At 50.7% G+C, this 27821-nt stretch overlaps 1 protein-coding gene across 3 annotated transcripts in view; it reads left to right on the top strand.

Moving 5' to 3' along the window:
- Positions 1-27821, top strand: part of KCND3 (potassium voltage-gated channel subfamily D member 3) — a 223857-nt gene that overhangs the window by 13538 nt on the left and 182498 nt on the right. The window lies entirely within an intron of this gene.

Genomic DNA, 27821 nt, shown 5'->3' with positions numbered 1-27821 from the left:
CTAGTTCTGATGTCAGCCTAGCAGGGTTGGGGCTTTCTTGCAAGTGAAGTTTCAACCCATGTATTTCACTATTGGCTGCTTGGCCAGGCTCCTGGCTCAGACTCCATGGCCAGGGAGGAGCAGAAAGGGTGCCATAGATAAGCCCCCCTACCCATGACATTTCCCTCCATTCAGTTATTTATTCCACAGATACTTGAGTAGCTATTAGGCCCTGGGGATACGGCAGCAAAGGACACAGCCCCTGGTCTTGTGGGGCTTACATTCTAGTGGAGAAAACCAGACAATAAAGAGATAGATGGATACATACCTACATACAGGCAAGCAGGAAGTAATGCATGCTGCAGAGAAGAATAAAGCATGATGTGATAAACTGGGGGTGCCAAGTGTGAGAGGGGATGCAGCGAGGGAGAGCTGCTATTTTATGTGGGGAGGTCAGGATAGGCCTCTCAGATAAGGCTGAATTTGAGCAGAACCTGGAATGTGGGTTTCTTGGGGAAGAACATTCCAGGCAGAGGGAACAGCAAACACAAAGGCCATCAGGCAGGAGGGGACTTGGTGCTCTATTCTTGGAAGGGCTAGAAGGCGCTGATGGTCCAGCCCCAAGAGCAGGGACAGGTAGCACAAAGCAGCCCATGCAGGGCCTGCGTAATCACTGTGGTCACCAAAGGGACTTGGCCCTTTGCCTTTTACGAATATGCTTGGAATGGGAAGTCGTTGGAGAGTTTTGAGAAGACCTGACTCACTTGAAAGGATCTGGGCAATGGGTAGTGAATACATTGAAGAAGAGAAGCTACCACAGCAATCTGAGCAAGAGATGAGGGTGGCTGGGATCTAGTGGTGGCATTGGAAAGGGGAGAAGTGAGAGATTCTGTATACGTTTGAAAGTCAAGGCCACAGGACACACTTGCTGGTCCTGCAGCCAGCCTGCCAGCTGAAAGCTTCACCAGCTCCCATGGCCGAGGACTGGCCTGAAAGACAGAGACCTAAAGACTTCCACTGCTGGGAGAAGCATGTCACAAGAAGAGGCATACGTAAAGGGCCTGCAGGGTGGCTCCCAGACTCTGGCACCGGATGGCAGACCTCTGAGGCTGAACTAGAGCATGGCCATCTGAGAACAGGGCTGGACTGACAATTAGCAGGAGCATCTGCACTTGACTGAGGTTGCCTTCAACCCAGGCAGAATTTCCCCAGCACCTGCCAAGGTGCTCACCACTGTGTGGGCAGTCTTGGCTCGGAAACTGAAAGGGAGCAGCCAGTCTCTAAGGCAGCAGCTCTAGTAGCTGCTGACACAGGCAGGGGGAGCACTTTGGGGCTGCAGGGGAAGAAGAAATGAATTCCCGCAGGTGGAATGTCAGCCTTTGGGGTTCTTCACCCCAGGGTCACCACATTAGATTCGTCTTCCGATCCAGCTGTTCAAATCGCAGCAATTTTTGGAGGGGATTTCCATGCTGGTGCCCATTTCACAGCTCTCTTCCGGAATCTCTTAAAATCAATCTCTCCCTCTCCCTGTGTTTGGTTTTGTTTGGGTTTCCCTCTTTAAACACACCCGCAAACAAAAACATGATTCTTCCTGAGGAGCAGCAATTATTCTGCCTGAAAATAGTGTAAATAAAAGGCAGCCTGGCCCTCCCTCTCCCCAGGGGAGGGGCAAAACCCTTTGGTAACTACAGGGGGATTTTTGTTTCTCTCACCCAGGAGGGAGCGCCTGTCCCAGTCCCCGCAGGGCTCTTGGCCACACACCTTTGTGGCTGGAAGCTTCTCCCGGGCAGGAAGAGGAGCAGAGACTTCTCTGTGAGTCCCTCTCCCACTGTCCTTCAGGAAACTGACACTCTACTCACATTTTAAGTGTCCATCCTTTGTGATGACCAAGTCAGTTTTTCTTTTCTGGGAAGTGAGAACCTGGCCCTTAGCAATCTCTTTTGGAGTCTATAATAGTGAATTCAAGCCAGCTTTGAAAGGGGACTTGTTTGTGATGAAGATGAAGGAGTTACCACAATCGCTTCAAGCATCTGAAGTTCTCAGCCAAAAGGCTTACATGTATCGTGACCCCTAGGGCAAGGCCAGTGCTCGTGCCTCTGCCCAGCCTGCTTTTCTCAGACCAGAATGTAAGCCTTTTCCTTCTTCCCCCTTAGCCCCACTTCCCTCCACCCAGCTGAATGCAAATGATGGCTAAGTGGGAAGGGAGGGGCTGGGGAAGGAGGAGAACTCAGCCTTTGCTGACCACGGCTAGATGGAGGGAGATTGCATCTAGCTCATGTAATCATATTCCGGGTGTCAGGACTCGAATGAGTGTCATTAAACTGAATCAGAAAAATCGTTTTAATATAAGTGCCACCTCACACACAAGCTAGTTGATGGAGAGATGGATGGGGCTGGGGACGCCTCCTTTGTAATGCGATGCTGTAAAATCCCATCACCTTCATTATTTCCCACCGAGCCAACACATCATAATACCCAAGAGCAGCAGAACAGCTTGAATTTAATATACAGAAAGTCCAATCAAACAATAAATGGATGGAACTATATAAAGAAACCATTTTCTGGGAGGCTGGCTCCATTCTCTGGGATTCAGCTCCCTGACACATGAAATGTGCATCAATTTTCCCCAACTAATGCAGCTGCTGAATCACCACATGTGATATTTGTTTGCTTCAGAAGGAGAAGAGGGGAGCTTTCCCCCTTGCATTAGCTAGCTATCGATGCAAAATTGCAAATCTCATTTTCTTTGATTTGCATCCAGTGGCTCCCGGGAGCTCAGCGAGGCACCCTCCTGTTACCAACAAGACTGAAAGCACAGCCCTTCCTCCATCCCACAACCTTTACTTACTTACTTTACATCATCTTTAAACAAAATCCAACTCTGGACCCAGGGAGTGGGCAGGGACATCTCTACATTCGCAGTCATCTGAGAGAAACTGGCCAAACCCTGGGCCGTGCTGACAAACCCCAAGTGCCTGTGATGTTCACTTTGTCCAGTCTTGCCTCCGAAGTTGTATAGAGCTGACGTTTCCTTCTGGACCGACTTCCTACCCCCAACACAGCCCTCCACCTCCCCTTCCATCCCTGCTACCCAGCCAATTATTGAGAGACTATAAATGCAAATAGCACCCCGATCAGCCAAACAGAATTAACAAGGCAAATCAGCTCCTTGAAAATCATACAATACATGTCAAAGACTGATGGAAATCATGTTTTTGTGCTTCTGGTGTGGGATTCTCTCCAATGATGCTTTTCCAATGGCATGGATAACTGAGAGTTAACCATAATTACAGGCTTGGAGCTGCTGAGAAGTATCATTAGTTTATTTTTACTTCTTCCTGGTCACGCATACTTAAACAGAAAAAAAAAAAACCTTAGGAGAATTCAAGTAAACTAAATGATATCAAAACCATGGACAGCATAAACCTCGATTCAGTTCAACAAACATTACTGAGCACCTAGTGTCTGTGAAGCACCCTATTAGGCAGTATTGGGGGTATGGAAATGACACCTCGGTACTGTCCCCAAGAAGTTTACAGCTGAGGCTTGGAATATGTTTCTGAGTGTACAAGAGAGGATGAAGCATGGCCTGAAATGATTAAAAAGTGTTTGACACAGAAGAAAAGCTTAATAAGTATTTGCCAATGAACGAGTGATTAGCTTCATGGAAAGGTGGCATTTCAGCTGAATCTACAATAGTAGGCAGGATTTTGATATGTGGAAACAGAAATTCCAAGTCAACTGCAAACAAGTATGGTACTTGGAGAGTTTAGCTAATGTGCTAGTTTGCTAGAGTTTAGGATATATGAGGAGTGTGGCTGGAGGTGAGCAGGAACAAAACGTTTGCTAGAGACATGAGGGTCTAAAATATTAGGCTAAGGGATTTATTTGGTAGACATTAGAGAGTCACCAAATGTGTCTCTGTGACACACGGACTAGGAAGGTGACTTCTGGATGAACGTTAGAGAGCCCTTGGACACGGTGACATTAGCCAGGAGACAGATCCAGGGAAGAAGTAAAGAAGGCTTGACCTAGGGCAGGCACAGTGGAAAAGGAGAGATAAACGTCCAGGAGGAGGTGAAGTCCAAAGTAACTCTGGAACCATATGACTGGACAAGTAGACAAACATTCAGGTGGAACAGGTTGGTTGGAGGTCAAGGGCGAGGTAGAGACCATGAGCTTGGCTGTGGGTCAGCAGTGTTTGCTGGTAACCCTGAGTGTCTTTGAAGTAGCTGCAGGCGGGTGGAAAGGTGGATCTGCAACTGAACGGGGAGAAGGAGGCTAAAGCAGCAGGTTCTGAAATCGTCATCTGAAGCAGGGAAAATAGGCGGGATGGCCCAGGAAAACACGAAGGGAAGGATGAGGAGAGGACCTGGGAACCCCTTCCTGTCCCGGGCCCTGTTTCTCTGCACCTGCCCTGTAGGAGTACAGATGCCCACTGTGTGCCGCTTGGTCCATGCCTCTCTCCTTGGTCTGCAGAAGTTCCCTTTCATATCAGGTTTCTGCTGGAGCTAAAAGGTCATATTGGTTTTCTGAGTGAAACAAGGTTTTCTTTTTAGTCTCCTACCATGATAATTAAATAAACAGCGCTGACCCAGGAAATCAAGATTGGTTTATGAGCTTTGCTAAAATATAATAAGAACAGAATCCTTACATTGGCTTGTGGATGGGAGATTGGGGTCTAAATAGTTACAGACCAGCAAACATCCCTTGCCCAGCCAGGGAGGGTGCTGACTCTGCATGGCACAGCCTCCATGGGTGACACTGTCAGGCCTTGCAGCGTCAAACCCCTGGGCTGAGTTTCCAAGTACTAGAGACACTGCTTGTCCCACTCATTCCCTCCTTCTTAGAGCGAAAGATCAGACTTACTCCTGACATCACTGGGCACGGCCTGAGGCCTGCCCTCTCTTGGAGACATCTCTCTTGGGCTCTTGGTAAGCACCTGGGGAAAGCGATGGTTCAGTAATTCAGCAAATTTGCATTGAGCTATCTTTGTGAGCAAAGCGCAGTCCTAGTTGCTATGAGGGGCTCCAAAGAAAGGGGATGAGGACTAAGTCCTAGGAGGAGGATGTTCAATATGCTTCCTATATATGGACTGCCCAGGTGGCACTAGCAGTAAAGAACCCACCTGCCAAGGCAGGAGACATAGGAGATGGGGGTTTGATCCCTGCATCGGGAAGATCCCCTGGAGGAGAGCATGACAGCCCACTCCAGGATTCTTGCCTGGACAATCCCATGGACAGAGCTACAGTCCATGGGGCTGCAGATATCGGGCATGACTGAGTGACTTAGCGTGCATGCAGGAGATGAGAGTGTAGGCAACTTGCCTGAGCTCCCACGCTGTAGCAGCATTACTAGATTCAAAACAAGGTCTTCTGATTCCTTTAGAGTCTCTGCTTCATAAGAAGCCTCAGCCTAGTATAGTAACATGGATCCTTTGTGCACATAGACCTATGTTTCTGGATTTAATAAGGTGAGAGTTCTGAGTAAAGGTCAGAAAAGCGTAGGGAAAGGTGGAGGAGGCAGGGATCAGGGAAGACTTCTTGGAAGAGGTGATGTTTTAGCTGGTCCTTGGAAGATTGTGTTGGAAATGTTAAATGCATTCCTTCACTCGATCATTTATTCAGTAAATATTGTGGGTCTCTGTGTGCCAGGCAGTGTGCTGGGGCTAAGGATGTATTTATGAACAGAACAGGCAAATTCTGAGGGACTGGAATTCTAGTAGGAGCAGAAGATGATAGACAAATGAATGTATAAAATGAGAATGAAAAGTTGAAGTAAAAGGTAGGAAAAAAGAGATAAAGCTCACAAGGAGAGATAGAATGAGGCCATCAGCCTGACCCAGGAAGAGATGAGGAACCCCACCTTGAGAGTAAAGGGGCAGTGTCTCTAGTGTCTGCCAAAGTGAAAGCTCCATCCGCAGTTAGGAGTCGGGGAGAGGCTGGCCCGGGACAGAAATGATGATTCAAGAGCTGTGTCCGAGTCTCTTTAGGACTGTTATCTGGAAGGTGAGGAGACCGAATAGGTAGCAGCAGATTCACCCTGACATGTGAGGGACCACTGTCCTTCATCACCATCAACAACAGTAATAATAGCTAAAATTGATATTATCGAACTTTTATGATATTCCAGGTTTGGTGCTAATTATAAATCGTTTACATGGATTTCCTCATGTAACCCTCCTTAACCAAAGGAGAGTGAGGTTACTGAGAAAACCGAGACCCGCTCAGAGCCTATGGCCGATGTCTGGAGAAGCTGGAGCTCTGTGTGCAGTATAACCAGTGTCTGCTCTTAACCCGTCTCTAACCACCCAGATTTTCACCAGAGGCTTTGGGGGCCGGGAGGAAGAAACAGCGCCCCCCAGCCTCCTAATGTGCTGGCACCAAAGGCTCTTGTGCTTGTTGGCAAAGGTCATGGGGGTGAAGAGTGGATGGAGGATGGCGATGAAGGAAGAATCAGAGTCACGGAAAAGGGGCCAGCAGGATCTAAGGGACCCAAGTTGGTCTGCGCCAACAGAGAAGGGACAGCAACATGCATGGGGGAAGAATTCACCAGCAGGCAGTGAATTTATTGGTGAAAAGGAGAGAAGACAAAAAAAGAAGGAAGTGGGAGATTTTAGTGTTACAGTAGAGTTTGTACAAAAGAAGAAAAATTGAAGGGAGAAGTAAAGTTGTAAATATGCATAATGTGTAAATATCCTATGTAAATATCTTTCAGAATAAAAGCCTGAAAGTCTTATGCCCTCTCCCTCTCTGCGGAGATCCTGGTCCCTGGTGGATCTGTCACCCATGTCCTATGTCTAGAAATTGGCAGCCTCCCCCAGCCCCACATCTGTGCCAGGCCATGGGGCATAGCTCAGCCTTTTACTGGCCCCAGCCCAGCCCACCAGAGAGACCACAGCTCAGCTCAGCAGGGCTGGAGGCCAGTCCTCACATTTTTAGAATAGGAGGAAGCAGCTCTGATGAGGGGGTCCTATCTGAACCCGCTGACTGATCACAGGCTGCCCAGTCCTCTGGCCTCCTCAGCTATAGGCCCTCATGGTGATCTGTGGCTGGAAGATGAAGCAGGTCAGGGGTGGGATAAGGAGTCTCTTGGGCACATCCTCCCTAGAGGTCATAGGTGCCGCCTTGCTTCTGCCCACCTGGAGGATTCACAGTGCCAGGTGTGGCTCTTCCTCCACGAGCTCTGACCCTCCCACTCCCCTCTGCTGGCTCTCCTGACATTAGGGTGTTAGACTCATTCAGCCTTTTTCATGCCATTTCTGCCCCAGAGATGGAGAAGAGCAGTTTGCTGCATGCGACTCTACATTTGTTTTGTTTTGTTTTTTCTTTTTTCCCTTCTTCCCTAGCCTGTTTGTCTTCTGCTTCCAGAAGCTGCTAGAAGTTCTCCTAAGACTTCGGTACCTGAGGGTTTGCATCCCTGTCTTCTAAGCCAAAGCCCCCTCCCCTCCTCACCCTCCCCTCTTCAGCAGAAAGGTCTCTGCTGGCCAGCAAAAGTCTGTTGTGTTGATTAATAAAACATTTTCCTGCAGCCTGGCGGGCACACTCCCAGTTTGGGCAGGGCTTAGAGAGAGACGATGAAGCGCTATGCCCACCCCCGACTTCTACACACGGTGTTTGACTTTTTTAATATTTCCATGTAAGGTCAGCTTCTCATCTGAAGAGCAGAGGCTGCTGTGTCCACACTCTGATTTAGGTGTTTTATGCTGGCTCATGTGGGTTAACCACACCGTTCTGCTGGGTTTGGGCTCCATAGGACAATGGGAAGACCACTGAACGAGGAGTCAGATGTGGGTTGTAGGGTCAGCTTCAGCAGACTGTGTGATCTTGGACAAGTCACTTCCGGTCCTCAGAATCCTCTTCTCAATGATGAAGGGTTGGATTTAGTGAGTTCCATGGACAGAGGAGCCTGGTAGGCTATAGTCCATGGGGCCGCAAAGAGTTGGACACGATTGAGCGACTTCACTTCACTTCACTTCACTTCCAAGTCAGTTTCACAAGCTGCCAGTCTCTCCCTTTTCAGAGGAAATCTGATCATTAGCCCAGTAGCCTGGATGATCACAGCCTGGGGAACTAGCCTCTAGATGGTGGGGCACTGGGAACCATCCCATTTCCATTTCTTCATCTCTAAAGAGGTCCAAGTGAAAAGAGTCCTTGGCCAAAGTGACCATCAGAAATGGTCTGCAGAGGGACCTGGGAGGTTCTGCTCAGAGACTCCCCCAGAGGGCTCCAGGGTTCCTGATGGTAAGCTGGCATGGCTCAGATTCGGGTCAGCAGCTCTCAGCCACACAGCACCATGTTTGGAGAGACCAGGGAATTGTGAACTCAGCTCCTTGGATAGGCCAGATTAGCTGGATGAGGGGAAGATAGATGTTAACAGTGGGATCTGCAGAGAGCTACGTAAGCCCCATGAATCCTACTTTGCTATCACCCTTCAGAGCTGGACTCCCTTCAGCAACCTCCCCAGCAGATGGCAACGAATCTGCCTGAACATTCAGGGATGGGAATTTACCCTTTGGGCTGCAATGATTCCATTTTGGAGAGGGTCAGTGATCACAACCTTCCTCTCATGTATTCAATTCAAGCCTATTTCCTCTACACCTTGGAAGGATGAGGACTTTTGAGAACCCAAAAGGTCCTGTTAGGAAACAGTTGTGGAAGACAAGTATAATTATGATCAGGGAAGTCATTAGGGGACTTGGTGGCAAGAAGACCCTGGGACATGTGTCCTGGCATGGACTTGGGATGGCTCAGGTGTGGCTCTGGCAGATCCAAGCCCTGGGGAAGAGTGGAGGTTCCCAGATGAACCAGTTGCTCTTTAGACCCTTGGGGAGCCTGCACAGCATGAATGGGCAAGTTCTGGGGTGCATGGAGTCCCCATCCTGTCCCTGGTCCCCCACTCCCCATCCCTACTGACACCCTACCCAGGGTTTCTCCCTGCCCCACCCCATCCCCATTTTCTTTCCCGCTGTTATCCCTTTGGTCATTAAATGGCCCTTCCCTTCTCCACTCCCATTATTTAAGAACATGAGCTCCCCAGAGGAACGCAGGGGAATCTCAACATTGCTATTAGCATCCGTGTGGGCAGCATGGCTTACATTACTTTGAGTTATTTGAATGAAACCAACCATTAAATGATCACAGAGGACTGGGGAGAGAGTGAGCGTGTGGGCTTTCTCCAGCTCTAGGCATCTCACCACTGGCTTTCCAAAGTGCAGAGAGGACGAGGGCTGAAGGGCCAGTAGCAGGGTATGGGCACGGAAAGGAAGTTCAGTGGAAATGGGCCAGGTTAGTGAGTCATCTCAGGAGGCTCTCTCCCTCCCGTCAGCACCTTCTGAAAGCACAGGCAGTCCTTGCTCCTCGGGGTCAGGCACCATGGTCCCCGCCCCAGCTTCCAGCAGAGTGCCTGGATAAAGAAGGGGCTCAGTGCTCAGAGTCTGGCATGTCGCTGCCCTGTCAGGCCCTGCCAGTTTACTCAGAGTGAGAAGCACCTGCACACGAGTGACTCAAACAACCTGTGTGTGTTGTTTAAATAACTTTAAACCAAGCAGGACCAGACATTGAATCAGGTGCAAGGTTTGTGTGTTTCACAAGTATGGTAGTTGTCAGTCATGGCTGATGCTTTGCAAGCCTATGGACTAGCCCACCAGGCTCCTCTGTCCATTGGATTCTCCAGGCAAGAATGCTGGAGTGGGTTGCTATTCCCTGCTTCAGGGGATCTTCCTGACCCAGGGATCAAAGCCGAGTCTCCTGCATTGTGGGCAGAATCTTTACCATCTGAGCCACCAGGGAAGCCCAGAGGATGTGCCCCAACTTGGAGTGGAATCTAGCTCTGGGACACTTCCTGTCCAGATAGGGCTGAGCCAAGAGGATCATCAGATCTGTTTGACCTGGAGATGTCACGGAAGAGATAGAACTCCCAGGAGTGTGCAAATGACGTGAGAAAGTTGGGGGGCTTGGAGGGCCAGAAAGGGAAAGTGTTTCAGGGAAACAGTCAAAGTCAGAGGAGAAACAGGCTCTATGCTCATTGTGTGTATGTGTGTGTTTCTGAGAAAGACTGCTGGAAGTGAGGGGTGGGGAGGGAGGAGGGGTTCCCAGTGTAACCCTGGGCCATTGTGGGCAGGAGAAAACCTCTAGGTCTTTGTTCTCAGGTTGGCCTGCTGAAATGTGACCCTTCCTCTCACATCAGAAGCATCATCCTGGACCAGGGCTGGGTCTTCTGGTTCTTTGATGAGGTCCCCACACACCTACAGATTTCCCCTGAAAAGCAACTCTGTACCTGGAGAATCCACAGAGAATTGATGGGGCTCTTGTCTCTCTGAATTTGTGTACTCCGGGAACCTCATATAAGTGAAGATGTTAGATTATTACTTTAAGAAATCATAAAATACATCAAACATGCAAAGAAAAAACATCTTGTCATCTTTCAGGCAGCGTCCATAAAACTCCCTTATGCCTCTCATTAGTATGGCAGCGTTATTTAACGGAACTTATAAGGGTACCTTTATTTTAATGGGTTGGAGGGTTATGACTACATTGTAAAAAATGAGTTAAATATCTTTTTTCTTTCTGTTAATTGTTTAAAATTAAACCAGAAACCAGCTTGTTTAAAATTAAACCTGAACCAGAGCAAGTCAGCAGTCCTTGGATTTGTAGTCCTGTTGACACAAAAAAAGGTGTTGGGGTGGGATTTGTGGGGAGCAGAGGCTTTCCACTGCAGATGCTAATTTGAATCCACTATTGCCCATTTCCTTTATTCATTCAACAAATATTCCTGTTGTGCTGACTGTGTGTGCCTGTTCTTGAGGTGATGAAAAGCTCACCACATGTAGTCACCAGGCACATGAAATGAATCAGATAAATTGCCATGACACCTATAATTATGCTCCTTGGCAGAGTTCAGGCCCATGCTCTCTGGGTGATGGGGAGAAAGGTGAAGCAAGTGGCCCTCTCTAGGACCCAGCACGAGGGGCTCCTCTCAGCAGTGTAGGCCCACCTGGTCCATCCCGGAGTATCAGAGCCCCTCCTTTTCCTGACTTTGCAAGAGCAAGAATCCATCCCGTTCTCCACCTGACCTTTGTGCCTACCTCCTAGTCAGAGCAAGAATTTCGACAATATGAACATCAATTCTGTCTCAGAAAAGCCTCTCTGAATTTGTGCCCCTTTACTCACTCCAGATTTTAGAGTCTTTTCCTTTAGATCTATGCCTCCCAGTGGGGTCACCTGGCCATGCCTTTGATCTTGCTCCTCTGGAGCTGGCCAGGCTGCTGGAGGCAGGCGGAGCTGCTCACTAGTGGCTCTGCTCTCCCAGCCTCACCTGGCTGCCCTGGAGGCTGGGGAGGTCTGCACCTGCCTGCATACCTGTAATCCATTCTTGCCCAGCTGTGTGCCGTGGCCCCCTGGCTAGGAACCTCTAGCATCCTTAGTCTCACCTCTACCCACCTGGGGCTGTTGGGGTCCTAATGCCAGCCTAATGCCAGCTGGTCCTAATGCCAGCAAGCCCTTTAGGCTCTGAGCAGTCCTGTCACCCTCCTCAGACTTGGCTGACACAATGTTTCCCGGTCTTTGTTGAATGCTCAGCCACTTTCTTAGGGCACGACCAAACAGAAGTCCCCCTGTGAGCCTCAGTTTCTCCTTTAGGCAAACGAAGATTCCTGTGAGGTTGAAAACTAATGATGTTTATGCAGTGCCTGGGCCAGTGCCTAGCACATGTGAGTGGCCAGCGTGAACCACCACCGCCACTTGGAGGGTCTCTTTCTGCCCTTGCTCCTGGGCAGGGACGGCCAGATGAACAGAGCTGTTGCTGGTAAATAACGCTTGGCTTGCCCAGGAGTACCAGATGGTGTGCCAGCAACACGGGCCAGGAAAACTCAGGGCGGGAGCTTCAGGGAGAACAGAAGTGGTACTGGAGCTGCCTAAGGACTAGGCTCTGTGGACACCACCCACACAGGCAAGGAGGGCTTTATGGACCCCTGTGCCTTAGACACCATAGAGGTGAGATCACAGCCCCAGTGTCAGCCAAGCACCAACCAAAGGCAGCCTGGAACCCCATCACTTTCTTTCCTGGCCTATGCCCTTCCCTTCATGCCGAGAGGTCTTTAATGTCTCCCTCTGACTTCCCTTAAAATACCCACCTCCCTAGATCAGCATCCCACTGGATTCTCATCCCATCTCCATGCCTCAGTGCAGAGTTTCAGCCTGAAGTGTTGGAGAGAGAAGACGCACAGACAGCGTCCAAGCAAGGAGGGAGCTCAGTGACCGCTGGCCGCTGCTGAGGACAAGATGGGTCTTTACCAAGCAGCCCGTGCCCCCTGCTCTGAGCAGAGGTCAACCCTGGCTCTCAGACACCAACGAAACCAAAGAAAGGGCATCCCCAGCAAGGCAGCCTCCGCCCTTCTCTCGCTTGGAGCTGCCTGGAGTGAACGAGGAAATGATTATTTATCAGGGAGCTGGTCAGGAAATTGGACACATTCAACAAAGACCAGGAAACATTGTGCCAGCTGAGTCTGCCGGGGGTGACTGGGCGGCTCGGAGTACAGTGGCCTCCTTGTGTCAGTGTTTGCTGTCGGAGGGCTGACTGAGAACACCCACTGCACGTGTGATGAGTGCAGGTGGACAGGCCTCCTGTGGCCAGCCGAAATCCTGGCTGCTGGCCCCTGGCAGGTGGGCCAGCAAGCTGCAAAGTAGGTCGGGCTGTAGGTCCAGGTCCAGGTCCAGCTCCCCAGGGCTGAGCGAGCATCACCCTCCATGGCACCTCCCTCCTCCCCAGGATAAGGGCACAGGGTCCAGGCTGCCTTATCCTGGTCCCCTCCTCAGACTCCCAGGCTGATGCCCCTGCTCTGGTGGGAAGAGGGGAGGCAAGGCACAAGCTGGGGGCTTCCCTAGAGTGGGAAGCATGAGCTTGAATGGAGTTTCCCCCAATTACTCACTAACCTGCTCCGCAGCCGAGGCCCAGACTCCCCTCAGGCTCCTCATTAAGAAATAGAGAGGTGAGCGCTGATGGGAGAGTGCTCTGGAAACAGTGTGTTCTGATCTCTCCCCGTCCCCAGGGATGTAAGCTCATTCCCATCTTCCTATGAGAAGGGGTTTGAGAGCCCGCGTCTGCCCTGGAGCTGAGGGGTTTCGCACATGGGACTGTAGCACTGGTGCTTGATGCCTCTCCCACTGGCTCAGCCTGGGGTGTCAACATGGGATTTCTCCCCGACTCCGCCTCTGTGCCCAGGTTTACCCAAGGATCTTCCAGTGTTTTTACCTGGCAGCTCTCTAGGCTGGGGAGGGGACTGAGGTCCATGCTCTGACCAGTCCTGTGGGAAGGGGAGGGAGGGGTGCCTCGCCTGAGCTGGTCTTTGGCTCCTATCATGTCCCCACCTCATCGAGGTTCCTGTTTCTCTGTTTGGAAGGTAACCTAGGACCATGAACTATCCCCCTCTGGCTTCCTGAGTGGGGCTTTCTCAAGTGCCCTGAGGATCAGCATCTTCAGCAAAATGGATCTTCAGCTTGGGGATGTTTTCTCTATTCTCTGGGCCCAGATTTCAAGCCCTAAACAGCTAGGGACTGCAGGATGCTAGAGAATTTGTTTAGGATCGGCTGAGAAGCCAGCTTGGGAAGAGGCTGCTGGTCCCAGCAGTGAGAATGGAAGGGTTGGTCCAAGGCAGATGAGGGAGCCTGCCAATACAGGAGACGTAGGAGATGAGGATTCGATCCCTAGTTTGGAAAGACTTCCTGAAGGAGGAAATGGCAACCCACTCCAGTATTCTCGCCTGGAGAATCTCATGGAGAGAGGAGCCTGGCGGGCTGCAGTTCATGGGGTCACCAAGAGTTGGACACAACTGAAACGACTCAGCACTCATGCATGCGTGGATAAGGGGGATGCTGCTAGGACTGTGGGACCCTCACACCCAACCACTTCTGCCCCCTCAGGGCGCTCAGTGCTCTGTGCCGTGCCTGCCACAGAACACCTGTCAGGGACAGTGTTGCCACTGAAGATGGTCCAGGTCATTTGTCACAGTTGCTGGTCTCTTGGGCTAACCCAGCTTCCCAGCGGAGGGCAGGGAGAGACCATCCGTGTTCCCGCTCCAGTGGTCCCGGGAAGCAGGCAGCAGTGAGTGAAGTTAGCGAGTCTGCCGCTCACTCATGGAAGCCCCTGGGAGCTTCCCTGCCTTGTGACCTTTAGGAAAGAAGGAGGCCCTGACTGCTGAGGGGGGAACATGGGGGATGGGGTGAGCCTCCTGGAACAAAGAGAGTCACAGGAGGACCCAGGATGGCAGAAACGGAGGGCTGTTCACCTTAGGGTGCTCACGGTGGGGTGTTTAAATACAGAGAAACGACTCTCTCTCCCTCTCTGTTTATAGTTTTTTGCTCCAGGAAAGACATCTTCATTCCTTGAGTAATTATAGCCAAGAAGGCTGAGGGTTTTGTGGAAAGTTTAGAGGGAGTGGGGCAAGCATGGCAAAGTGCTTCTAGAAGCTTGGGTCAGCCCGTCCACCACTGGCAGCCTTACCTACCTTTGATACTCGGAAGCAATCACAGTGAATGCAACGTAGTCTATTTAGACAAGTGGACAGAGTCCAGCTTTTAAATTTCGGAACAATTGCTCTGTCTGTTATGTAGTCTGGCTTCCTCTGTGAGTGCGAGTGTGTGAGTGTGTTTCCCTTCTCCTCTATTGGTCTGTCATTGGGTGATAAAATAGAACATGATGAGTGTCATTCTAAAGCAATTACAAGCAAGACGCATAATGGCAGAGCTGGAGAACACGGCATATGGCCTCGGGCGGCCGCCATGTGAGAATTAATCGGGAGATTTTGTTTCCCCCTCATCACCCTCAAAAACCAGATCAGCTTCATGGTGAGGAAGAGACCATCAAAGCCCCCCACAGCCTGCCAGATGGATGCTGGAAGCTCTGGGGTGGAGATCAAGGCTTGCCTTGCAGTGCTGGCTGCTAGGGCACGGCTAGACAGAAGGGGCCTGCCAGCTCCAGAGGGTATAGAAGAATGGGGAATGCTCCCAGATCCCAAGCTGAGCAGCCCAAGCCTGGACAATCTGGGGGGAGCACAGAGAGTGCAGGCCGAAAGGCAATGTGTTTTCCTTTCATCAGTGCCGATTCTACTACATACCTCTGTGCCCCCGCTCCAGCTCCAGCCGCTCCCTGCTCCCCGTTATCTGGCAGCTCATTGCTCTGTTCATACATCACATTGCTAAGTGGAGCTCTTGGGGCATCCAGTCTGCTCTATTTGCCGGTGACCAACTTTCCCCACTCTTTCCTGGGATTGACTCTGCTCTTGGGCACCACAGATTGTGCCCCAGGCTCTCTCCTATCCTGGTCTCTGCTCAGGGCTCTGCGGGGGACGGAGAGGTTTCTGGAGCAGATTGATGTGGGACCCTGGCAGGGATGAGAATAGCCTGGTCAGCTTGGATGCCTCTGTACAAGGTGGATTAGGACTCTGTCCTTGTCACATGCTTGGGATGAAAGTATCTCCCTGCCCTAACCTACCCACCCCAGATGTGTGTGTGTGTGTGTGTGTGTGTGTGTGTGTGTGTGTGTGCGCATGCACGCCCACACATATGGGTGTCTCTGTGTTTATGTGTGTTGGGTGGTTTGGGGACAGCCTATCACCAGACTGCCAGGTCACTGGGCCAAGCTCCCAAGGATTCAAGGGTCCTTATCCATGTGCCCTGGAAAAATAAAAGTGACCTGCTTGCTATAAGCTGATTTGCAGGACAGTAGGAAGCAGGCAGGGTCTTCCCATGGTCTCCCCAGGTTTATATTCCTGAGTCCCACTGAGAGAGTCCTTTTTCCCCTCTTCCCCACTCACTGACTTGCCTTAGCAGAAACCAACAAACTTATTTTGTAAGGAACCAGAAAATAAATAAATATTTTAGACCTTGTAGGCCATACAGCCTCTGTTCCAGCTACTCAACTCTGCTGTCGTAGCACAAAAGCAGTTATAGACAATAGGTTATTGAATGAGCATGGCTGTGTTCCAGTCTTATTTATAAAAACAGAAGATGGAACAGATCTTGTCCCATAGTTATGGAGGACAGGGGCCCAACACCAGCACTTGCTCTCTGCAGATGCCCTCTTTCTTTGGGGACTTGAGCAACATCTTGCTTTAAAATGAAAACAGCATAAGCTCCTCCACACTCCTTTCCCAGTTCACGTGTGTACATATCCTTTTTGTACTTAGAATTATACTAGCAATATTGTAGCACTGGGAGCTGAAAGGTCATTTCATTCCACCCACTTATTTTATAGGTGAGAAAAACTAAGGCATAGTGAAGCTACTTGCCCAGGACTTCAGCACTAGTTGGTGGCAGAAGTGGGATCATGCAAAGCCTGGCAGTTTCAACCAGACTTTTCCTCTCTACCATAGTCTCATTCCAGAGAAGACAATGGCAGCCCACTCTAGTACTCTTGCCTGGAAAATCCCGTGGATGGAGGAGCCTGGTGGGCTACAGTCCATGGGGTTGCGAAGAGTTGGACACGACTGAGCGACTTCACTTTCATTTTTCACTTTCATGCATTGAAGAAGGAAATGGCAACCCACTCTGGTGTTCTTGCCTGGAGAATCCCAGGGACAGGGGAGCCTGGTGGGCTGCCATCTATGGGGTTGCACAGAGTCAGACACGACTGAAGCAACTTAGCAGCAGCAGCAGCAGCATAGTCTCACACCCAGTGCATTATGTTCCTAGAGTGGGCAGAACAAAACTGCACCAAGCACCATGGAATTATAGACTCGGCTGAGCAGCAACACTGTGTGTGTTAGTGGCTGTGGAGGCTCTAGGGCATTGGAGGAGTCCTGGAGAAAGAACCTTGTTGCTTTCTGGGAGGGGCCTCTGGTGGGCATCTAGTTGGGGAAAAGAGAGTTCTTCTGGCACTTTTTCACCGGTATGTCTTGGTCAGCATTGCAATCAGTCTGCTCTGTGCTGATTGCCACCCTTCCTCACTATGGCCACCCTGGGATTTGAAGGCCCTAAGCCCCTCCTCTCATCCTCTCTTAGACATAGCATTGAGTACAGGTGGCATTAATGATAAAGAGCTCACCTGCCAGTGCAGGAGACATAAGAGACGTGAGTTCGATCCTTGGGTCGGAAAGATCCCCTGGAGAAGGGAAGGGCAACCCACCTGAGTTTTCTTGCCAGAGTCTCATAGACAGCCTGGAGGGCTATAGTCCATGGGGTTGCAAAGAGTCCAACACGACTGAAGCAACTTAGCATGCAGGCACACAGGACACACAGCTCCAGGTTTCCCTGTTCACAAACAAGATTGGTTTTATTTTAAGAAGAGAGAGAGACAGCTCTAGCTGTGACTTTGTTTTTTCCTCTAGAGACTCCGAGTGGGATCTTTACTGAGTGGGCCTCAGTTTCCCTGTTGGTGTAGTAGGGAGGTCTCCAGGCAGGGCAGAGTGGTGTCAGAGAAATTGTCCTCATTGCAGGCAGAGGGGAAAGCCCAGGTCCTGAGAGGCCAGGAGGAGACACCAGGTGTCCTGCTCATGGAGGCCTCTACCTGGGAAGCCACATAACCCACTGAGTCAACCCTGGCTTCAGCTGGAATGGCAGTGGGAGGGGGGAGGAGAGTTGGAAAAATGAGCCGAACCCAAGCCTAGTGTTTGGCTGCACCTGCCCTTGAAATTAGGAATGCTGCATGTCAGGAAGAGAAAAGTGGGACTCGAGAGCCCAGGCCAAGCCTGGAAAGGCTCCCGGAGGATGCTGAGCTCACAGCCCAGACCCTCCAATCAATAGGGCATGGCTATTTATAGCATCAGCCCGAGAGAAACTTAATTATGATCAAAAGGAGCTATTTAATACTGTGCTTGCTGAAGACGCAACCTCTTGTCAGTGGAAATTAATCAGCGGCTGCTGTGGGTTCCTGCCCCCTTGGCTCCAGAACTGGGGAGCCGTCTGGCAGGAGCTGGGGCATCGGCTGCCCCAGGAGTGCTGATGCCATCAGTGCCCTCACAGAGTCATCTAATGAGCAGCGGTCTTCCCCAGGGCTCCAGATGCATGGGGGTGAGGGTCCTGGACCCCAGCAGGGCAGGAGAAAACGTTCAGGAGACAGGGACTCATGACTCAGCTCAGATCCTGCCACTCTTTCAAAATGTTCCTTGACTGCTCCAGCCTACAAGCATCTCCCTCTTCTCTTTACTGCTGCAGTCTTTGCGGTGTGTTGAGTGCTCTGGTCAAGACTCAGTGTACCCCTCCTAGCTGAGGGGCTACAGCTGTAGTTCCTGCCTCATTTGTAAATTAGAGATAGTAACAGCAGCTTCTTCATAGGGTAGTTATGAGGGTTAAGTTGAGTTACCACCTAGTAACTCACTTGGAGGGCTTCCCAGGTGGTTCAGTGGTAAAGAATCTGCCTGCAATGCAGGAGATGCAGGTTCATTCCCTGGGTGGAGAAGATCCCCGGAGGAGGAAACGGCTACCCACTCCAGTATTCTTGCCTGGAGAATCCCATGGACAGAGGAGCCTGGCAGGTTCCAGTTCATGGGGTCACAAAAATGTCAGACACAACTGAGTGACTGAATAATGACAATAACTCTCTTGGAAGAGCCTGGCACTTGGCAAGCACTCCATAAGCGCTAGTCCCCACCACCGTGCTGGTGCTCCTTGTGTGTTAATTACCTTTGTCTCCCCAGCCAGATGGTTTCTCAAGGGTGGGAATGGTTCCTTTATCCTTGAAGTAACCTCCTGTGGTGCCTAGCACAGTGCTGGCCACCTCTAGGGTGTTTAGTAAGTGTTGGCTCTTTAGTCCATTTGATTCAAAAGCTAAAAGAATTCATTCTCTCATTGATTCATTGATTCTCAAAACCTTTGTTGAGCCTTCACATGTCAGGCCTCATACCAGACACTGAAGATGTGAAAACCCTTAGACACAGATGAACTTTCTGTTGAGGGAGATGCCCTGTAGACAGACCATTATGATGCAGTGTGGCAGTGGTAACCGAAGTGTGGCCAGTTCCTGCGGAGGAGATCACTGAGGAGGAGGTGACTTCCCCTTCCGGGGTTGCTGTGGAGGATTCTTGGTGGTGGTTTAGTGGCATAGCTGTGCCCGACTCTTTTGCAACCCCGTGAACTGTGGCCCACCAGGCTTTTCTGTCCATGGATTTACCAGGCAAGAACACTGGCGTGGGTTTCCATCTCCTGCTCCAGGGTATTTTCCTGACCCTGGGGTCGAATCCACGTCTCTTGCATCTCCTGTATTGCAGGTGGATTCTTTACCACTGAGCCACTGGGGAGGATTCTCAGAGTGGATGGTATTTAGGGAAGGCCTTGGAGGGTCACAACATGGGACGTGAAGGGGTATAGGGAGTCTAGGTAGAAGGGAGAAAGCCTGGACTTGAGAAAGTTAGTGTTCAAATCCTTCAGGAGCATCCTGACCGGAAGCTGAGGACAATCCCAGGGCCACCACCAGACTCTGCTGTCCAGGTTGACATCAAAGGCAGAATGGCAGATATTCAGCAGTTGGTGGGGAGGAGGGGATCCAGCCCACAGACAGTCTATACATGTACTCTGGCTCAGAGTCTTTGGCCCAAAGGTCAGTTTCCTCTCCAGAGAAATCGAAGGAAATATACCGGATGATGGACTTAGATTAGAAACCCAGAAGCTAGGGATAGAATTCTAAAAGAAGGAGCTGGAGATGCCTAAGTTTTCCTGCCTGGCTTGTTGTTCAGTCACTCCGTCGTGTCTGACTCTGTGACCCCATGGACTGCAGCACACCAGGCTTCCTGTCCTTCACCATCTCCCAGTTTGTTCAAACTCACGTCCACTGAGTCAGTGATGCCATCCAACCGTCTTGTCATCTGTCATCCCCTTCTCCTCAAGCCTTCAATCCTTCCCAGCCTCAGAGTCTCTTCTAATCGGCTCTTCACATCAGATGGCCAAAGTATTGGAGCTTAAGCTTCAGCATCAGTCCTTCCAATGAATATTCAGGACTGATTTCCTTTAGGATTGACTGGTTTATCTCTTTGCTGTCCAAGGGACTCTAAAGAGTCTTCTCTAGCACCATAGTTTGAAAGCATCAATTCTTTGGTGCCCAACCTTCTTTATGGTCCAGTTCACATCCATACATGCCTACTGGAAAAACCGCAGCTTTGACTATACGAACCTTTGTCAGCAAAGGGATATCTCTGGTTTTTAATACACTGTCTGGGTTTGTCATAATGAAAATTAAAGAGAATCTCACGTGGATGAGGACCAGCCTTCCAGGAAAGTGTACAGGAGAGTGGTTAGAGCACAGGCCCTGGAGCCGCACCACCTGGGTTGGAATTCCAGCCCCGGTGCTTGGGAGAATAGTTGGGCCTTGACCAAGGGCAGGCCCCTGTGTGTTGAGAAAGCATACTTACTCTGTCTCTGCTGTCCCCGTGAATCTGTTCAGTAGAGCTGATTCTTCTGCCACCCTGGGGGAAATCTGGGCCAGGTGCCATGACTTTCCAGGTCATTTCTGGGTAACACAAACAGCCTCACTTCCATCATCACTGTGTCCAGCTCGGTCCAATCGTCACAACTTAGAAGCCCACCCAGTGAAGTCGCCTCCCGTCCTGGCTCTGCCTGCTGCTGGTGGAAACAGCATGGGTGGTGTGGCTGGCTTTTTGCTCTTTCCCTTCTCTGTCAGTCCTGGTCCAACAGGAAGCAAATGACTCTCAAAAGCTGGAAAGTTGAGGGGAGTTTCGTAAAAGGACTCTTCCCAAAGGCGTTGGCGGGACCTGCAGGTGACAGGGCAAGAAGTTACCGGGAGTGAGAGAAGGAGCCGTGTGGATGGGGCCGCCTGAGGGGAGGGGGCCCCAGTGAGCAGAAGCAGAGGGGCTGGCACCCCCCAGGCTTGTTAGCGCACAGTTCCTCCTGCTGGGCAGTGGGGTGCCTGGTGATTAAGTCCACAGAGGTGGGCCTCCTGTTGGAGCTGGGGAACAGTGGCCAGTGGGTCTGGAGGGCAGAGGAAAACCCTCCCGGGGCCTCTCCTTCTCTCCTCCCAGGTTGAAGCAGTTGGAAAGGGAGGACTAGATAGCTGGGCCTGGAGGTTCTTACTCAAGTTCTCTGGGCCCTGCAGATCTGTAATACTGACTTCTCCCTTGGGGAGCACTTTTGGGGTTCTTTAGAGACCCTTGCCCCACAGTCACAGGGAAGCACCCTCAGTTCCCCTCTTGTGTGTGATGCCCTCTCACTGATGCAGGCTTGTTGGGGGGCCCTCCACTTCCCTGTGGGGCCCGCTGCCCTTCAGGCTGACTCTGTCCCCGCTGGGTTCCACTCCCATCCACAGGAAGTGCTCCTTTGCCTGGAAACCCAGGATAACAATGAGGCCACCTTCCTTTGCTCCACCATCCAAACTGCCAGTGAGCACGGCCATCACTTTGCCTGTGGATTATTCAGGCATGAAGTACATGTCAATTTTCTGTGTCTCCCAAGTGCAAAGGACCCAGGTAAAACTCCCTGAGAGAACCCCTTCAAGCCCCTCACTCCTGACTTAGCCTGTACGGGGAGCAGGCTGAGTACACCGGGCCCTCTCTTCAGTGCCCCGCTTCTGCCTCCAGCAGCCCCAGTCTTGTTCTTGCTCTCTCTGCCTGAGCCACGGCTGGGGCGAGTGGACGGCTTGGATCCTGCATGCTGGTCTTGCACGTCCCTGGAGCTGCAGAGCCTTGTCTGAAGCTGAGATGAGAGAAGTGCACCATAACGTTACACCGGCCCCTGCACTGGAAGCGTGGAGTCTTAACCACTGGGCCACCAGGGAAGCCCCCCCGACCCCTTTCCTCTAGAATGTGAGCTCCACAAAGGCAGGGAACTTCGTTTTCCATTGTACCTTTAGCACCTTGGCCAGTGCCTGGCACATAGAAGGCACGTGACAAATGTTTGCTGAATGAATGAATGAATGAATGTCGTTCTCCTTATCCCTTGGACATTCCCACATTTCAGGTGGTCAGCACATACCATCTCCACAACACCCATCCAACCCTCTGCCACACACATTATCTACTTCTCTCTACTCACATAGTTAAATGTGATTCCCCGTTCTAAACAAATTGGGATCTCATGGACTGTGTCGGCCATAGACACTGTTGGATAGGAGGCAGAGGTGAGGACAGAGGTGCGGATAGGGTGGTATGCAGGAAAGTGTATGGACTGTGGACTTGGACTGATCCCGCTTGAATCCTGGCTAGGCTGCTTACCAGCTGTGAGACCTTGGGTGGGTTACTGGGGTCTGTGCTTGTAAACAGTGAAAGTATGCAGAGCGTCCTGTGCAGCGGCTGGGCGTAGTAGGTGGCCAAGAAATGCAAGCTGTGACCCTGTGTGCATGTGTGCGTGCTCAGTTGTGTCTGACTCTTTGACCCCATGAACTGCAGCCCACCAGGCTCCTCTGTCCATTGAATTTTCCTGACAAGAACACCGGAGTGGGTTGCCATTCCCTACTCCAGGGAATCTTGCTGACCTAAGGATCAAACCTATCTCTTGTGTCTCCTGCACTGGCTGTGACTGTGGGTCTTTACTAAGCTGTAGTGATCGGGTAGGACAGCCATCACAAGGCATCTTGTCCCCAGGCCAGAGACCTGGACTCCTGTTTGCCACTTCTCTGCCACCCCTAGAGCTCTCTGCCTTAATAAAGCCTTGTTCCCTCTGCCTTCAAACACCCTCAAGGGTGAGCCCCTGCAGCGAGTACCTCCTCCTCTGCAGCCTGGGACTTCTGCCTTCACGTGTTCTCTTAAATGTCGCCTTTATCCACCTGCTTTTCAAGGCCCTCATTCTGTTCCACTCTTACTTTATTTTCTTCTGCTCCAGCCAGACACTTTCCATCCAGTAACTAATCCATTCGGTGTTTTTAAAGCACCTCCTGGGCCCTTGGCACGGAGCTGGGGGCTGGGTCTAAGAGAGAGCACAGAGCATGAGGAATGCCTGTCTTCGGGGGGTTTGCAGTCAGCTGGGGGCTGCAGATGTTCATGGTGCTCTGAGGCGTGAATGTGGTGACGGGGGAGCAGCAGGCAGACAGTGTTGTCAATAGCGGGTGACCAGTCTATTAGTGGGTTATGAAATTAACTCAGTGGGTCACGACCAGCAGTTTTAAAAAAATTAAATAGAGTAGAAGAAAAATATCACATAACGATATTATGGGATCACAGCCATAATGAAGGGAAAGTGTTATTTCTTTAAAACTTTTGTTTCCATTTTGTATGTTGACCTGCTTGTGTGTCTGGTGATACAGAATATGTTTCTTATTTTGGGTCCTAGTAAAACTGTTTAGAAAACACTAACCTAAGGTATGCTGGAATGCTTCCCTGGTGGCTCAGTGGTAAAGAACCTGCCTGCCAACACAGAAGACTTGTGTTTGATCCTTGGCTCAGGAAGACCCCCTGGAGAAGGAAATAGCAACCCATTCAGTATTCTTGCCTGGAGAATCCCATGGACAGAGGAGCCTAACAGGCTACATACAGTCCATGGGGTTGCAAAGAGTCGGATATAGTGACTAACGACAATAACGAGGTATATGGGAGCACTTATTCTTGGCAATCAGGAAGACTTTTTTGGAGGGAATGACATCTAAAAAAGACCTGAAATATTAATAAAAGTTCATCAAATAGAAGGGTAGGAAGATAGCCTGTTTTAGGGAGAAGGACTCACTTAATGCCAGGAGTAGGAGAAGCAGGGCAGAGAGAACAAGCGAAGGACCAAGCAGAGAACTGTGTTAATCGCCCCACAGATGCAAGCATATCCCCCCCTCGCACCTGTCTGCTGGTGTCCTCTGCCCGCCTCTCACCGGTCTCCATGTTCTCTTCCAAGACTTTCTGCTTCCCAGCCCAGCCTAATGCTCTGGCCTCCAGGACTGTCCTCTGAGTGGCCTCAGTGACTCAGTATCCAGCCCTTGATTGCTCTGTTTCCTGCATTTCTGACCAGCTTTAGAATTTACCATTTATTTTCACTCAGAGTGTTTTCTCTGAGGGATCCCATGGCCATGTAGGGGCTTCCCTGGTGACTCAACTGATAAAGAATATGCCTGCAAGCAGGAGACATGGGTTCAATCCCTGAGTTGGGACTACCCCCTGGAGAAGGAGATGGCACCCCAATCCAGTATTCTTGCCTGGAGAATCCTACGGGCAGGGGAACCTGGCGGGCTACAGTCCACGGGTCACAGAAAGTCGGACATAGCGACTAAACAACAGCAGCAACATGGCCACGTAGAGTCATCGAGACATGTAGTATCATCTCCAGTCCACAGACGGGAAACCATAGCAGAGCGAGGCCCAGCACACGCCCAGACTCACCCCACTGTGCGCGATGGAGTCAGAACGGTCGCCAGATTTTCCACTCCCAGATGAAAGTGTTTTTATTTGTATCAGATTGGACCTTGAACGTGTGATGATCAGACCGACCCTTCCGCATAATCGTAAGCCCCTCTGGGGTGAAGGCAGTATTTCACAGTTGTGCCTCCCCCATAGTGCTGGCTGACCCGGACGAGGCCCAGAAGCGCTTGTTGCTGATTTTCTGCTTGCATCGCAATGTGACGTTAAGGCCCCGAGGCACAGATCACTGGAACAGCACGAACCCCCCTCCTTTCTGTTTTCTTCTCTGTGTGTGCTTGCCTTTCGTCTCTGTCTGCTCCCCTCCTCCTGCTCTCCCGGTCCAGAAACTCTTTCCCTCCTTGCTCCCCCCTTTCCCTTCCTCTCACCCCACCCTCCCTCTTCTCCGCACCTGTCGTAGGGAGGCCCATTCCCAGAGAGGAGAGGTCTGCTTGCTGAGAAGGGAGAGTAAAAAAGACCCTGGTCACAGGCTGCCAACTAATTGGTCCGAGGGTTTCTAAGCCTCTCTGGGGAAATGCCCTGCACAGCTGAGCTGGAAACTCTCTCCAGCCTTCGGGGGAAAAAATAAGCTGAAGAACTCGCAGAATAGCCCAACAGGCTACGGACAGGAGGAGAAATGAATTCTGTCCTAAGTGCGGGCCAGAGTCCCGTGCCCCTTCCCAGCACCTCCCACGGCTACTGCCTCCCTGTGCCTGGGAGGCTGGTTCTCTGCCCTGGTGAATCACCGACTCAGTGGGGAGTGATCTGTTTGCTGCTAAGCACTCGTCTGTGGCCGCTTTTCCAGGCGCTGGAGCCATTTACAGATGGGAACAGCATCTCTCTGGCAGGGGAGCCCCATGCCCAGCACCAGCCCAGTGCCTGGAAATAGATCTTTCTGTAGAGGCTGAGCAGGCAAGGGAGGGCACAGGCCAGACACGTGGCAGGGCCACAGGCAAATATGTATATCCAGTGAGCCTGGTGGGCAGCCTCCCCAGAGCATGAGGATGGGCCTTACATTGTGCGATCTTGACACTGGGGCACCCTGGGAACCTGCTTGATGTCAGTGGAAGGAGTGAGGGGTGGCGGAACAAGGTTCCAGTGAGTTCAGGCCTAGCATTCCTCACTTCTCCCTGTCAGCTTATTTGCCCCTCCCATACATACATACACAGCCCCCACTGGAGAAATGTCACAGTAGACAAGACAAGGAATACAAAGCATAACAAAATAATACAAGTAAATAAACAAAAAACTAACCAAATAACAAGCATGATTCCAAGTCACAAATTCACAGTCCCTGTGAATTCTTAGACATCTGGTCTACTGTAGGCTATTTGTCAACCATTATGGGAATATGCAGAGTTCCTCCGAACCTCAGCATCCCCCTTGGAAGTTCCAGACAGATGAAGGAAAGCCCTCACTAGAAATACCCCTTCTCCCTTTAGCTCCTCTGATAATACCACTGTCCTGACACAGTATTGCCTAAAGAACGCATGAGCTCATGTGTCTGAAAACTGGGGTTTGAATCCTAGTCTCACTGATTACTAGCTGTGTGATTTAAGACAAGTCACTTAACCTCTCTGAGTCTTCATTTCTTTATCTATTAAATGAAAATAACAAAAATACAATCATCACAGGACTGAGGGGAGGATTGGCATCATGTTGGAAAAAGTGTATTATCAACTTCAAAATGCTGGACAAATGTTTTGTTTATGCATCATGTCTCTCCCCTGCTGGAACATGAGCTCCACGAGGGCAGGAACCTTGTTTTTTTCACTGCCGAATCCCCAGCACCTAGAACAGTTCATGACACATGGTAATCACTCACATGTTGAACAGATTAACAAATGGCTAACTGGTTATCCAGAACACAGAAACTGGGCAAGGCACGTCACTTACCTGCAACTCAGCCTCAGTCCTGCTGGGTCTCGTCCTCAATCTGACATTATATCTATGGAGCCTGACAGAGTTCCAGATTCATACAGTCCTACCTTATGTATTTGTTATTGACTGGTTAACTGAATCATGAATCTGCCAGTAAACAGCTGTCTGCTTGGCCTTGCCCATCCACTGGGTCCCCCATGACTCGTTTCCCATGCAGGGTGGGGTGTAGGGACAAAGAACAGCTCTGACGGGATGTGGATAAGTCCTTTGCAAATATGAAGAGCAGCGCAACCTTCTGAATTCTCACTTCTTGGTATTTAATAATGACCTACAAGTCTCTGGGGGAAGGAAGTTAGAGAAGGAGGAAACAGGTATGTGTTAAACCAGATGGTCCTAGGGCCTGGATGGGGAGCCCCAGCAGGCCTAGGCTGGTGGCCTCAACCTGTCGTCAACAAGAGCCTGGCTGCCTTCTTCCACTGGAGGGGAGAAGGATGCAGACAGCATGTCTTCCATCTTGTTTACTCAGCAAGTACCATGGAGAGTGCCAACCAGCTCCCAGCCCTGTCTGCGCTCAGCACCTGGGATATGTGGGTCTCTGCCCTGTTCACTTTCTGTCTGGAACACCTTCCTCCTTGTCTGCCACCTGAACACCAGCTCACACAGGGGATTTGGGAGGCCTTCTTGACCTTCTCCAAGACTCTCCCCTCCCACTTCTCTCTCACACATACATCCCTTCATCTTTGGTGTCCCCACTGCACTGGGCATGTGTCTGCTATTGCCCCCATAACACTTTGCCACACTTACAAGACTCCATGGGGCAGCTGAGCTGATAATTTTTTAAGAACAATGGCTACTGGACTCCCGTGGTGGCTCAGTGGTAAAGAATTCACCTGCTAATGTAGGAGACAGGGGTTCAGTCCCTGCTCTGAGAAGTTGACATGCCCAGCCATTAAGCCCATGTAGCACAACTATTGAACCTGTGCGCTAGAGCCCAAGGGCCACTACTGAGTCCGCATGCTGCAACTACTGACGCCCGCACAGCCTAGAGCTGGTGCTTTGCATCAAGAGAAATCATCTCCATGAGAAGCCTGCACATCACAACTAGAGAGTAGTCTCTGCTTGCTGCAACTAGAGACAAGCCTGCACAGCAATGAAGGTCCAGCACAGTCAAAAAGAAATAAAATTACCAAAAAAAAATAAAGAAGCTACTGTATACTGAGTACCTACTGTGTGCCAAGCACTGGCCTGGGGCTGTATACACATTAGCTCATTTAATCCTCACAATACCGAGTGAGGTGGGTAATATTACTTTACTCACATGAGGAAACTGAGGCTTGCCCAAGATTACAGGGTCAGTGGGTAAAGCGGTGGAGCCAGGACTCAAGCCCAGCCCAGCTGACACTAGAATTCATGCTCTTTGGGCTACTTGACCATATGGTGGGAGGCCGTGGAGCCAGGACTCTAAGGCCTTTTGGTGCAGGCATCAGGCAGTGCAGAAAGGTGACTTCTTAGAAGATGTTGTTTTAAACCCCTACCACTGGTCAGGACCCGGGACCTCATTCAAGGTTCTTACCCATCAAGACAAACAGCTGCCGAGCTACTTGAATGCAAAAGCCAGTCCAGGCAAGGACTCTGGAACCTCAGAATTATGAGGAATTGAAGAAGGGATGAGGTTAAGATATGGCTGAGGCCTGAGCCGTTTTTGTAC

Source organism: Ovis aries, chromosome 1 (genome assembly GCF_016772045.2).
Source record: "Ovis aries strain OAR_USU_Benz2616 breed Rambouillet chromosome 1, ARS-UI_Ramb_v3.0, whole genome shotgun sequence".
Classification (NCBI taxonomy): Eukaryota; Metazoa; Chordata; class Mammalia; order Artiodactyla; family Bovidae; genus Ovis; species Ovis aries.
Note: the sequence above shows the minus strand (reverse complement) of the source record. Positions and strands in the feature narration are given on the sequence as shown.